This window comes from Cebidichthys violaceus, unplaced genomic scaffold (assembly GCF_023349555.1).
Source record: "Cebidichthys violaceus isolate CVI_PGR_0920_01 unplaced genomic scaffold, fCebVio1.0.p SCAF_13, whole genome shotgun sequence".
Lineage (NCBI taxonomy): Eukaryota > Metazoa > Chordata > Actinopteri > Perciformes > Stichaeidae > Cebidichthys > Cebidichthys violaceus.
The window spans coordinates 11465370-11477904 of NW_027176296.1; the positions used below are offsets into that span (position 1 = coordinate 11465370).

General features: G+C 40.4%; 1 protein-coding gene across 3 annotated transcripts in view; it reads right to left on the reverse strand.

Annotated features, from left to right (window-relative positions):
* nlgn1 (neuroligin 1) overlaps positions 1-12535 on the reverse strand; it is a 429789-nt gene that overhangs the window by 307231 nt on the left and 110023 nt on the right. For 2 of the 3 annotated variants that reach the window (XM_068707745.1, XM_068707743.1), the window contains exon 1: positions 4827-5265. The exons of the other annotated variant lie outside the window; for it this stretch is intronic. The gene's annotated coding sequence lies outside the window, so the exon portion shown is untranslated. Of the gene's footprint in view, positions 1-4826; positions 5266-12535 lie in introns of those variants that run through there. 3 annotated transcript variants of the gene reach the window in all.

The window sequence follows — 12535 nt, forward strand, 5'->3', positions numbered from 1 at the left end:
AGTTGTTTTATTTGAATTCTATGCAATTACAACATTGTGATAATTAAAAGACACAGCGTGAGCAGAGCAGCCGTGTGCACCAACTGCGGCTCAGGTGCTGCCAAAAGTTGAAGCATAATTTCAGCACGACTATTAAAGCAGGAGAATAGCTGTGGTTGGTTTCTAAGGAGAGCGTTTCTACTTGTGTTGCTATTGTTCATGGGCTCCCCACATTAGATGTTACACATAGAGCATCCAAATGCAAATAGAAGCTTTTTTTCTAGCTTTAATAAGCGCAGAATGAGGTCATGATTTGAATGGTTGGATGAGCTAGACCTGGCTGACCGACTCAGAAGATGCAGTCCTCTTGTTTCACTTTAAATGGTCAGTTCACTCGAATTACAAAAACTCATATTGTGCCACTCAGGTCTGGGTTTCACGTTGGGATTCCATGCATACATTGAAGTTAGTTGAAAGCATCTCAAACAGACTCTGTAGGGTGCGTCGGTATCAGACGCCGTGGGGGACTAACCAGTTCACAAGTTGGGACCGAGAACTGGTTGGTAGTAATCGGGCAAAGAATAACAAAATGAATCCCATCATCCATGCCGCCAAGAACACAATACAGCTATGAACACTGATCCTCAGTGCCTACCTCAGGAATGAAGATGGCAAATGAATAAAGAAACACAATAATAATAGTTTAAAGTGAGGAACCTGGCAGATCAGAATCCTTCTTAACCATAGCTGTCATAAAGAGTGGCAGCTAGAAGCAGAGTGAAGGAAAGGAGGTGGCTGGCCCCATAGTACAATGGTGAGTATATACATATCCATCACATAATGTTGCATAATCATAATCATAATAAACCAGCCTGAACCGGACCCAGTGAACACTGGAATGTGATCACAGCACCAGGACCTAATGGTGTCTTTTCAATTACATTGACTCCAGATTCCTTCCAAATGGATGCTTAGCAGACATTTCTAGTATTAGTTTGATTATCACAATAATGGTGCTGTTCCAAACTATTTCCCTCATTTGTTAATTCAATAGTTACTGTATGATACTGTGACTACTAGAGCAGTAAGTCTTTAGACATGTCAGAGTAAATGTACTGTCTCCAACAGACACTCCTCTTGTTTGGTTACTGTGATGGGAAAAGGGTCATTTCATAACCACACTGTGTGCAGTGTGATTATAGTCAAAATTATATTATGGTGTAGTTCTAATTGATTCATTGGGGGCAAAAAGCATTTGCAATGCATATAGCATTCTACCACAGCAGTCTGTTTTCTATTCTAACAACAGTGCAACATTCTATTGCACTGCTTTGATTCTCATCCTGAGCAGAAGCCAGCAGTAAAACACATTTTAGTAACAACGCGTGAGTGGAAACAAAGTGGAAAACTGAAGCGCTTCCTTCTCAAATAAAGTATAGATTAGCTGGGTGAAACCACTTGTGCCCTCTCTGTATTCCTGTCAATACCTAATTTATTTTCTGCTGTCTCAGTAAAGAAAGACGCATATTTAAAATATTGTAATTGCTTCCTTGTTGCCATGATTCCAGTGTAATTAGATCTTAACAAAATATGGTATATTCAGCAGTATATCTTCACTATTTATTCAATACTGCACAATCTCCCTTAAACAACTTACCCTTAAACACACTGTCAGAGATTAAACCAGCAACCTTCTACTGTAGCGATCAGACCGAGCTGCTGCCCCATGAAGAAACAATACAATGTAATACCACATGATTATGTCACTTCTGACATGTCGTCATACGTAAACAAACACTATGTAGTTTGTTTATGTCTTCCAAAACGACCCGTATGAGCATTTTAAAAAATTATTGAGCGATTGCTGATCCGTCACTTCTCTGGAGAAGAGATACTCAGGCGACTTTAATTAATTGGTTAAAAGAAATCCATCAGAGGTTAAATCTTTCAAGCAAATGTATTTACTTTTGTATTTATGCCAATTCTAAATACTTCAAAGCTGTTACGAGAAAATCCCATTTTGTGTTGATTTTGACAAAAGCATTAGTGTTTCTGAGCACCAGATTCTCTTTAAAAAACTCATTATACTGCAGCGGGGTCTCACAGTCTGCTTCACTTAGTCCTGGTTCTGGTTCTCCCGTGCCTCCCTTCCCTCCAGGGGGTCCATTAATATATCCTGGGTCTCCAGCAGCGTGATGTTGGCTCCCAGCGGAGCAGCGAGGCAAAGCTCTGAGGAGCTGCTGCTGCAGCAGTCTGAGCTGATGGAGCTTCTGGTGAATCTGCGAGAAGTTTTGTCTGATTTTCAGACACAATAACATTAACAATAACGTCATAAAAAAGTAGCCAATCTTGTCGTTGATGGTCTCGTTCACTGACCTAGGTCATGTAGAAACATCAGTATTACATTTTGACTGTTAATAGTTCCTTATAGTTACTTGAGGTGTTTATCTAGAGATAATGTGCAAGATCACTGTTTTACTTGTCTTTGTGGACAGTTAGTACAGTATGCTCTGGTGTATTCCACTCATGAGTCATCAAGGCCTGTCCTCCCAAGTGAATTTGGTAAATGAAGTGTTGAGGGTAAAAGCAGAGTGTGCAGCCTTTAGGTTGCGTGCAGATCACTTTTAAAAACATGCAGTTCTCCATTTTCACATGATCATGTGGATGTTATGTGCAATAGAAATGGAGTTACACACATGTATAGATTTAACATTTAGTTGATTTGCTGTTTTCAAAAAGTCCCTTTTATGAAATTGAACATTACAACTAAAACTAGTGGAACTAATCTACTTTACAACATTGTCAGCCATTCAAGAGCAACCTCTTCATGGTAAACTGACATGTCGTACTTGATGACTTGATGGACATCTGAACGCACTGGTAGTTTAGTGCTTGACCCTTGGGCTGTAAACTCAGGAATCTTCTGCAGACTATGTCATTTGATGAGGCTTCACCTTGACCATGTCCTTGGAAGTAGGCAACCTCTGAACTGGGACACACTGAGTACATACTGTCATAAATAAGGCACTGAGTGTCACTGTGGCTTGTTAAATGTCATCTACCTTCTGAGCATTATTCCAAAAGACTTGTTTGGTGTTTAGAGCACCGAATATAAGAGCTCTGTTGAACTGGAAAGAAGGAACTTACTAATTCGTCAGTATGGAATGATGGAGTACAGCCTTATTGATGTACCAGTGACTGCACTAAAACAGTTCAAACCATATCGTCAATCTCAAGGGCTAGCTTAGCATACAGAACCCTTCAAAATAAAACAGGTAACCAAAGAATGAGGGGGCCACATTCTGCAGAAACACGAGTCAACAAGGAATCAATGATTTGCGAAGCAGCTCCTTCATGTACATGAACGGCAGACGAGGATGTGGGGAAACCAGGGGAGTACACGAAGCGAGAGAAGAAGACAAGGTTCAGCGGTGAGTAGATGTTTTCCTTGAGGGCTGAGCTATGTAGATCAGAGCCCCTGGGACTGAGTGGTGTGAACCATGGGAGCCTGCCTGCCCCCCCCTCCACGGAAACACCATGGAGGCTGCCTCCACCGCCATGTGATGAGAACACAATTACGCAGTAAGAAACAGAAGGGGGGGGGGGGGGCAAATCGAGGAACTTCATTAAAGGTCAAAGGCAGATCACATGTAGAATCCCCAGCATCACCTCGGACAATATTCTGGTTAATCTAAACGCACAAGATTATAATAATATTTTGAGCGGCCTGACACTAACATACAAACAAACAAATATATTCATGGTCACTCACTTTTTTTTGTAATGCCCACATAACTGGAGGCATGACGAACATCTATGCATCTACTTCTCACCCTATCAAAGCCTGGTCCTTTGTATATCTATGGCTGTGAGAGGTGATGGGGCAAAGGGCCACATCACAGCACCCAAAGGCTCTTTTCATTACTTCTTTCTTTTTTGGTGAAACAAGTCATTGGGGCACGCACGCACACACACACACACACACACACACACACACACACACACACACACACACATACCGCATTCATCCAGTTTTATATGGTGATGGAGCACCCGCAGCGGCCGACGGGCGCAACTTTCCTCCTCCTCCTTGATCAGAGAGGATAGAGAAACTCCATTCACCATACGCGCGCGCAGCGTACACCCCCCCCCCCCATCCTGACCCCCAGCAATCAGCCTGAGAGGAGGTTTGCGTTAATTTGATGAACCACGGGGATTCAGTGCGAGCATTTTATTAAATCTAATTTCAGCATCAATATGCAACACCTTCTAATTGAGATTGTTCATTCCGATTAAGAATACATAAAAATGTTTTCCCTCGTCATTAATAGTAGATCATGCTGACAGTTAAAGATCTACACGCGCACGGAGAAGACGGATAGTTCACACGTTTCTACAGCACGGTGATATTTCACCCCACAGACATTTCAACCAAAGCCTTATTTTCTCGCGCTGCTATTTTGCGCATCTAGCCGGATGAGAACGCGCAGCTCTGTGCAACCGTGCGCTTGGAACAGAGTGAGAGAACCCAAAGTGGCGGACAGAAGCTGCGGAGCTGCTGCTTTTTCTGCTGTGCGCGGGGACGTTTTCCAACAGCCTCTCCAAAGCACAGTTCCTCTCACCACTGACCCCATCCACTGAGCAGACATAACGTCATTTGGAGAAAACGGCAAACATTATCTAAACATCCACTTAAACTTGTCCTCCACCATCATCACCACCCTCCGAGAAAATCACGAGCTACAAAAAGGAGCCCGTTGTATCACCGGTAAAGTGTGACAGCCCTAAACAGAACGTGTTACAGCCTGATGGCTTTCAGCAGAAGGAAAGTCTGAATGTGTATTTACCGTTCGTTCAGGATCCCATCCGCTGCTGTTCCCCCACCTCAGAAAATATTCCTCTGTGCGTTACGTCCCGTTAGGATAAGGTGCATTCCTTCCAAAAGCCACATAGCCCTGCAAAAAATACCGACGCTCAAGCGGTTTAAGAAGAAGCCTGGGAAATAAGGCTAGCGCACTTTTCACTCCAGAGGGAAGAAACTCAGGTTAAATGCGGTCCAACACTGACACGCGCGAAACAAATTCAGGAAACCCCTTCAGTCCAAAGAACAAGTCCGCTGTTAATCCAAAATGTTTTTTACTCACAACTATGGTCAGAATGATATTCTCCTAGACAGCAAAGACCATTGCGCTCCGGGTCTTTCGACACGCACCGGTCTACATGTTAATGACGGTGATGTTGGAGAAAAAGAAACAAGAGTGGGAATTTTCCCCCTATCGTCCGCTCCTCACGATTCAGGCTGCACTTGGCTGATAAAACACCGTCCTCTCTCTCTCCGCTCTTTCCTCCTCTCCTCCCCCTCCTCCTCCTCTCCTCAGTCTCTCTCGGCAGCTTTCATGGAGCAGAGACGCGCCTAGCGGCCTTGCAGGGAACTCCACAGCCACATGAGTTCCCCCCCCACACACACACACACACACACACACACACACACCCCACCTGCTCTTAAAGATACACGGGGAGATGAGACTTTTTGGCTCTGCGTGTCTTCCAGGGGAGAAATGACGGACCATGCATGACAAATTACACTGGTCATAATCAAATAGAATAATAAAGGGATAAGTATATGAGTCTGGTGTTACAACTCCTGCTATGAAAACGCAGCATCCATTTTCAAAATGAATTATGAAGAGTATGAAATAAATTAAAAATAATTTAAAACTAAAATATTATGAACATAGTTATTGTTGGGGAGACATTCCAAATCTGCCTCAAAGGACTTGACATTGCGAAAAACATGACCCCCTCTCAAAGGGACCAGGAAAAAAGGGAGAAAGCCAGAAGAGGAGCGACAGAGGAGGATTCCCTCTTCCAGGACAGACAGTAGAAAGAATTAAAGAGCAACAGATGTTGCACAGTAGACATGAACAATGGAGAAGTAGAATGATACCTGGTAAATAAACTGCAAACCCATATAGGGTTCAATCTTTTTTTTTAAGTAATCAATTCAGCGGCCCTGTTTTGCATCTGACCCACAGCCCTTTGCAGCGTGTCATCCCCTTTCCTGTCTATTCAGCTGTATCTAATAAAAGCAACAAAAATAAAATCCTTTAAGAGGAAAGAAAAGAAAGTTGCTTAACTAACAATTATCATATAAAGCAGTGAAGAGAGTCTAGGTATGTTCACATGTAAATGTGTCTACATACAGTATATGTGTTTGCAATGTCATACTAGCCTACTGTCTTTTTATTATTGTTGATGGTTTTCTTCTTCTTTTTCTTTTCTTCATATATTTACTTTTTTCTACTTTACTTTCATTATATTTTCTCTATAATATAAATAAACACTGTAGGAATCAAACGTTAGTTTATGTGAACGTTTGTTAACTCCTGCACACCTACGAACAAGTATAGATCTTTAGAATAGTTACCAATCAGTTGACTAACCAAATGTCCAACTGTTTGAACCACAAATAAATGTTTGCACTTTATTTACATCCAAAGAGACTCTACACATTCAAACATAAAGAAAACACACACAAAAGTACAGTAAGGCAGTTCTTTCCAACCTATTCTCCTTACGAAATGTCTACTTGCTTCCGAGCCCTTGTCACAGGATGTTTTCAATGAGTCAAAATCACTGTTTGAATTGTTCACAGCTCACACGTTTCATTTGAACAATGACATTTTGAGGGCCAAAGAGGTAAAAGACACACAAATGCCACAACATTATTTAAGTCTGAATAATAAACATAAATGAATGCGGTCATATCACCCTGGTCAGGAACCGCTACATTTTAAGAGACAGTTCAATGAAACCACTAGATTCCTCCACCGTCTGCATCTCACCTGTGATGTGTCCCCGCTTTAATCTTGACTCCCATTATTTTCAGTGTAGTACATATCTCAACTGGGATCCATTGATATGCAGACCATACACAGCTACCCGTGAAGCGGAACGACCCCTGGTGCCCTGGCGTCTCTCAACCTCTGTCTTTTTGATAAGAAGTTCTGGATGTCAAAAAACATTCTACATGACACAAAGGCAAGTCTGAGGATGTCTGCTCCACCCAAAGCCACTGTTTAACTTTTGGAAACCTTTAATGCTCGACCTGGAATGTTAAACTCTCAACTCGCTAAATGTTGACTCTGAATAACTGTTTGTCGCTCTGATGAAAGTGAAGCAAGTGTGTCTCATTCAACTTTGTTATCCCATGTATTATTAGAGTTAGCACAAACAGAAGCCACACAATGGGGGTAATTGTCCACTTTACATTGTGGAGAAATGGAAGAATTTACTGTGACATTTTATGTCTCTTCCATGAACATTTACAGGATCTCAACTAACCACCTGTTACCAAACCTGCTCCTTCACAAATACGTCTAAATCACGTTCTAGTCCTCATAATCAGCTTTTGACTTGCTCTATGTCCACTTGAGATTGAAAATGAAATGGTTATTTAATTCAGTCTGGTTGTTTCAGATGCTGACCCGGCTTCTCATCATGAGGGTAGGCGATGCGTCAACATTTCCCTGTCGCTCACTGTTACCCCTTCAACTGGTGACACACATAACTATCATGATGCTAATCTACTGATTGCTGTTGCACAACTGCCATAGACACTCAGGCCGTGTGTCATACTGGTGTGAGTCACATTGTGCTTCCATGAGCACACGTTAGAGCATCAGAGGATCACAACAGTTTCACTGCCACGGCTCGTTAAAAATACAAGTGTTCAGAGAAGAACATGTTTCTGTTATAGCTCTTATATAAAGGTCAATCCACTCTGTAATCAGGCGTCTTTAGTTTCAGTGTTCAGCTGCGCAGACCCACTGTTGACAAAAATGACTAGTGTACAACAGGGCTGACTGTGAGCAAAATGGTCAAATAATAATGTCACCGGAGTTCCTCCTTTGCTCCCATCATAATTACTACAGCTTTGATTTTACAAAAGTAAAAAGATGTTTTGGAGCATTTGCTGGAATGACTGATGCTGTCGTTTTTCCTCAGAGAACAGAATCTTTTCAGTCAGTCAAGGATGCTTCATGTCCCATTTATCTTCACTCAAACCTGCCCACAGTGGCTTTCAGAGAGCAGCTCACAGTGTCTTCTACTAGGAGAATATATTTAGATTCAATAATTTGATTTATAAATTGCCCTGTGGATTAACTTCCACAGGGCAAAAAAATCCCTGGTCGCTAAAATCCCAAATCTGCTTGAGTTCATCCCTGCTCGCACTGACCTCTGCCCAAGTGCTCACACCATTATTGTTCATACTGGTGTTAATAACATTAGGCTCAGGCAGGAAGTTGGGCTGATAGGGGAAGTTGAAACATGAGTGGACACTCAGCAGAGTTACAGAAAAGCTTGTGTTTTACCCATTACAGCATTAAAGGATGTGGAATTCTAAATTGTAAACCTGATAATTGCAATCTAAACTGTAACTGTAACTGTAAGTAATTTGAATACCTTGCATGGTGGCTGGATTTAGCAATATCACAGTATCACGGCAAGAGTTTGATTGACAGCTGGTTCATCCAATCACCTCAGTTTTATTTTTTCAAGTGCCTTTCTGTATCAGTTTCAAAGATGTCATCATCTTTTCTCATTTTATGTTATTTCTGTTAATTAGTTTTAATACATTTATAAACCTCTGGACTTTAGTAATATTTGGAGAATAAAGTCATAATAGTTGCATTGTAGTCTGCGTTGTTGCTCTGCTGATGTGATAGGTAGTATCCCCCCCGATCCCGTTTTGGACTCAAATTCTCAATTTCTGGAGGAGACAAAGTTTAGATAAGTGGCTGACAAAAGTATCTATTAATGGACTACTGTGCTTATATCACCAAGTGTGATTTGAGTGTTTATATACAGTGCAAAATTCAATAGTGAATTCAAAAGTAGTGTATTGCACACTTTTATTTTAACAGTACTGCTATATGAACAAAAGTGCAATAACATTTGGTTTGCAAACACTTTAAACAAATAAGGTGCTTTTTAACAGCAGTATTCCCTTTACACAGTAGCAGTTATAATACAGTTATAATGATTCTGATCATAGATATTGAAGCCTCGAGTTCGCCTTTGCCATTCTGGATTTCAGCCGTTGCCATGGTGTTATTTTTTTGCAACCAATGAACAGAAGTCATATTTGGAATGCGGAGGAGTGACAAAGAGACGCCGTATATGGCTCTGGTAGAGATCTGTCAATCACAGTAGTCCCGCCCTAAAGCATACCCTGCTTTATGGTCTATTTGACTCTAAATGGACCATAATTTACTAAATGAACATCATGCTGTGTTGAAAAAGACTTGAAACTAGAGATTGAGACCATAAACTCATGTTTACAGTGATTACTGAGGTAATAAATCAAGAGAGAAGTAGAGTCATTTTCTCATAGACTTCTATACAACCAGAGGAGTCGCCCCCTGATGGACATTAGAGAGAATGCAAGTTTTAAGACATAAAGTATTCCCTCGGCAGAACCGGAGGTTGCTGCATTTATTAATTCTGAGCCAGGACGTAGTATAAAAGGTGACAAAGTCTGTATAAAGAGGATGTCTGGGTGAATTGATGGGTCTAATAAACACAGGACCATTACCAAGGAAACCGCTGTTCAAGTGCGTTGATTTATTTTACTTACTTTTTTTACGAAAATTGCTTACTTATTGCCACCTATGTAAGTGATGTAAGATTATCTTACATAACAAACATACATATTTTTACCCAAATCATGATCTTTTTCTGGAAACCTAACAAAGTAGTTTTGTTGCCGAAACACTGAAGGGGCTCTAATTGCTGGACATCAGAAGGAGATTGTACGAAATATGAGCAATAACTTTTCGGAAGATATCATACAAACTGTTTGAGGATATGTTAAATATTTATAAAATTACAGGGAAATCCGATTCTTGTCACAAATTGGTATGAGTCAAGTTGTCATCCAAAATCAGCCGATTTTTAAAAGAAATGTCAGATGATGTAAATATTAGGAATTAGGAGCATCAACAACAACAGTTTTAGGAGCTAATTCTCTAGACAAGATCCATTAAACCATTGGTGATGAAGAGGGTGCAATGAGTTGACTTAAAAATAGTGCAAGTCAAACTTCAAACAAACAAAACGATGTGGACAATGTCATTCAAAGAACATTTAACTCTCCAAATTAAGCAAATTGAAACACACATATGATTCAATATGAATATGAATTTAATATGGGGGCATCTAGTGAATCCTACCTTGGAAGTTTACATCATCTGAAAGGCTTTTTTAGGTGGGAGGAAGAGTAAAAAAGAGAAAAAATTACCCAAATGCAAGAAAAAAAGAAAAACTCAAACATTAGGGTTGAGGCACTTTTTGCTTGGTAAAAAGTATTGAGCGATGAGTAATGCACTTATTTCTCATTGTCAGCAGTGTAAACAGAAAGCTTTACTGAAATACCTATGTCAGAGATGTCCCAGCCTGTCTGGATGAATCCATCATCCTCTCCTATTCATATCTGAATCACTCTTTTGTGAATTACAGATTGCAAACACCTTTGTGTTTACCTTTTGTCATCCAAGTCTCCATCAATGCGCTCATTTGTCGGAAGCTCTAGCACTATGTACAAGAAGAACCGGAGCTGAGGGGAAAAATAGTTGAAAAAAATATACTTTTACTTGTTCAAACATGTTTTTTGGTGGTGGTTTTGGCATCATTGTTCCACTAAGAACATATTAAGGTTTAAAAATGGGCGTGTTTGCTTGATTGACAGGTGTCTGAGCCGATCTCAGAAGTGATGACTGCCACCTACCCATCCCCCATCCCACATCAGCATACAACAACACGTTCTCACTTCCAAACGTCAGTCAGTGGCCCTGAGCTCTTCTTCAGTTCTAGCGTCAGTTTTTGACATGGCAGGAATGTGTGTTAGGGTTAGGCAACACAAGTACTTGGTTACGCTTAGGAATAGATCGTGGTTAGGGTTTAAAAAAAACTATGTTTGTTACATTACATGGTTTCACACAGGACACAAACAGCGCTCTTCTGGTTAAAAGATTGTTTAACATATGAGCGCATTAGGAGCGCTGAGTTGACACCCCTCAAAGGCCCTTTCTGAGCCTGTAGAAACCCTGAACATCACTGTAACATGACTATAATATGAGAGCTACATTTGGTCTGTTTTTCTGATACAGATGAATTATCAAGTGTAATTCGTCACTCTATCATTTTGAAATGTCTTTAAAAAATGTTTTAAGACTAGGGTAATTGAAAAATTAAAGAAAGCTTAATTTCTAAAACCGTGTGTCTAATATAGCACTCACTGGGTTTACAGTATTTACAGCAACATCAACACACAAACACGCATGGAATGCTCCACATCTGTTTTCCACACAGACAACACTGATGCAACACACATCTCAAGCACTTACATACACAACTCCAATGCCACACACACAGACACATTCCATGCACCTGCTGTAACCACATGACCATGGTGGTACATACACATCTGAACACACAACTCACACACACACCATAATATCACAAGTATCTGCTTCATACAAATGCTAAACACACACAATGGCACATGTCCAATATGTACACACACACACACACACACACACAGAGGCAATGCCACACACAATGTCAGTATCCGCACACACCACCTGGATGTCGTACACATTTCCAGCCTTCCACAGAACTCAAGACTTCATGCAAAACACCTTTAGACAACCCACAGCTCCGGTATAATTGCACCTGCACCTGTACACCTGGAAGTACCATCTGTAAACCTGCTATGTTACAGACACATTTTTGAGAACATGCCTCTTTTCTCTCTTTTTGGAAAGCTGAAACATGTTCCTGGGTTTTTATGACTATGTTCTTGTAGGCTGCATGAGGCTGCATGGAACACTTCAGCATTTGATATTTGGTTGTGCTTCTACTTCTGGTCGAACCCTGAAGAAAACGTCAAGCAGGGTTAGGCAGCTACCAGTTCAGCTACATTTCTCAGTAGCGTGGTGGTAGAGCCGCTGTTTTTTTCTGAATGAAATAGCTTCTCAGTAGTTTAACTCTGTACTGAGGTACATTCTCCTAAGATGATGCCTAGAATTGAGAGGAATTGATAGGGAGTCACAAACATGGTTTCATTATATGAGTATGCTACAATGTAGTCACTGTACTACTGTTAGTGCTAGCCAGGTGGATTTTCCTATGTTAGTAAGGTGCATGAATTAGGATTGCATTGATAGTTGAATAGACAGTATAAATTATATGATATTATAGATTATTAATTAGGTTATTTAATTATCATATGATATATATTTGGCCTTTGTGTATATATATATATATATATATATATATATATATATATATATACATACATTAAATGGAGCTTAACTACACTGAAGCTACCCCCCAGAGAAATGAAGCAAGCTATGCTACAGCAACAAGGCAGAAATAGTTTAACTACATCGGGGTTTTTTTTTAATTGATGTGAAATGACACTGACTTCACATCAATTTAAAAAAAAAAACATTGATTGATGTGAAGTCAGTGTCACTAATAAATATATATT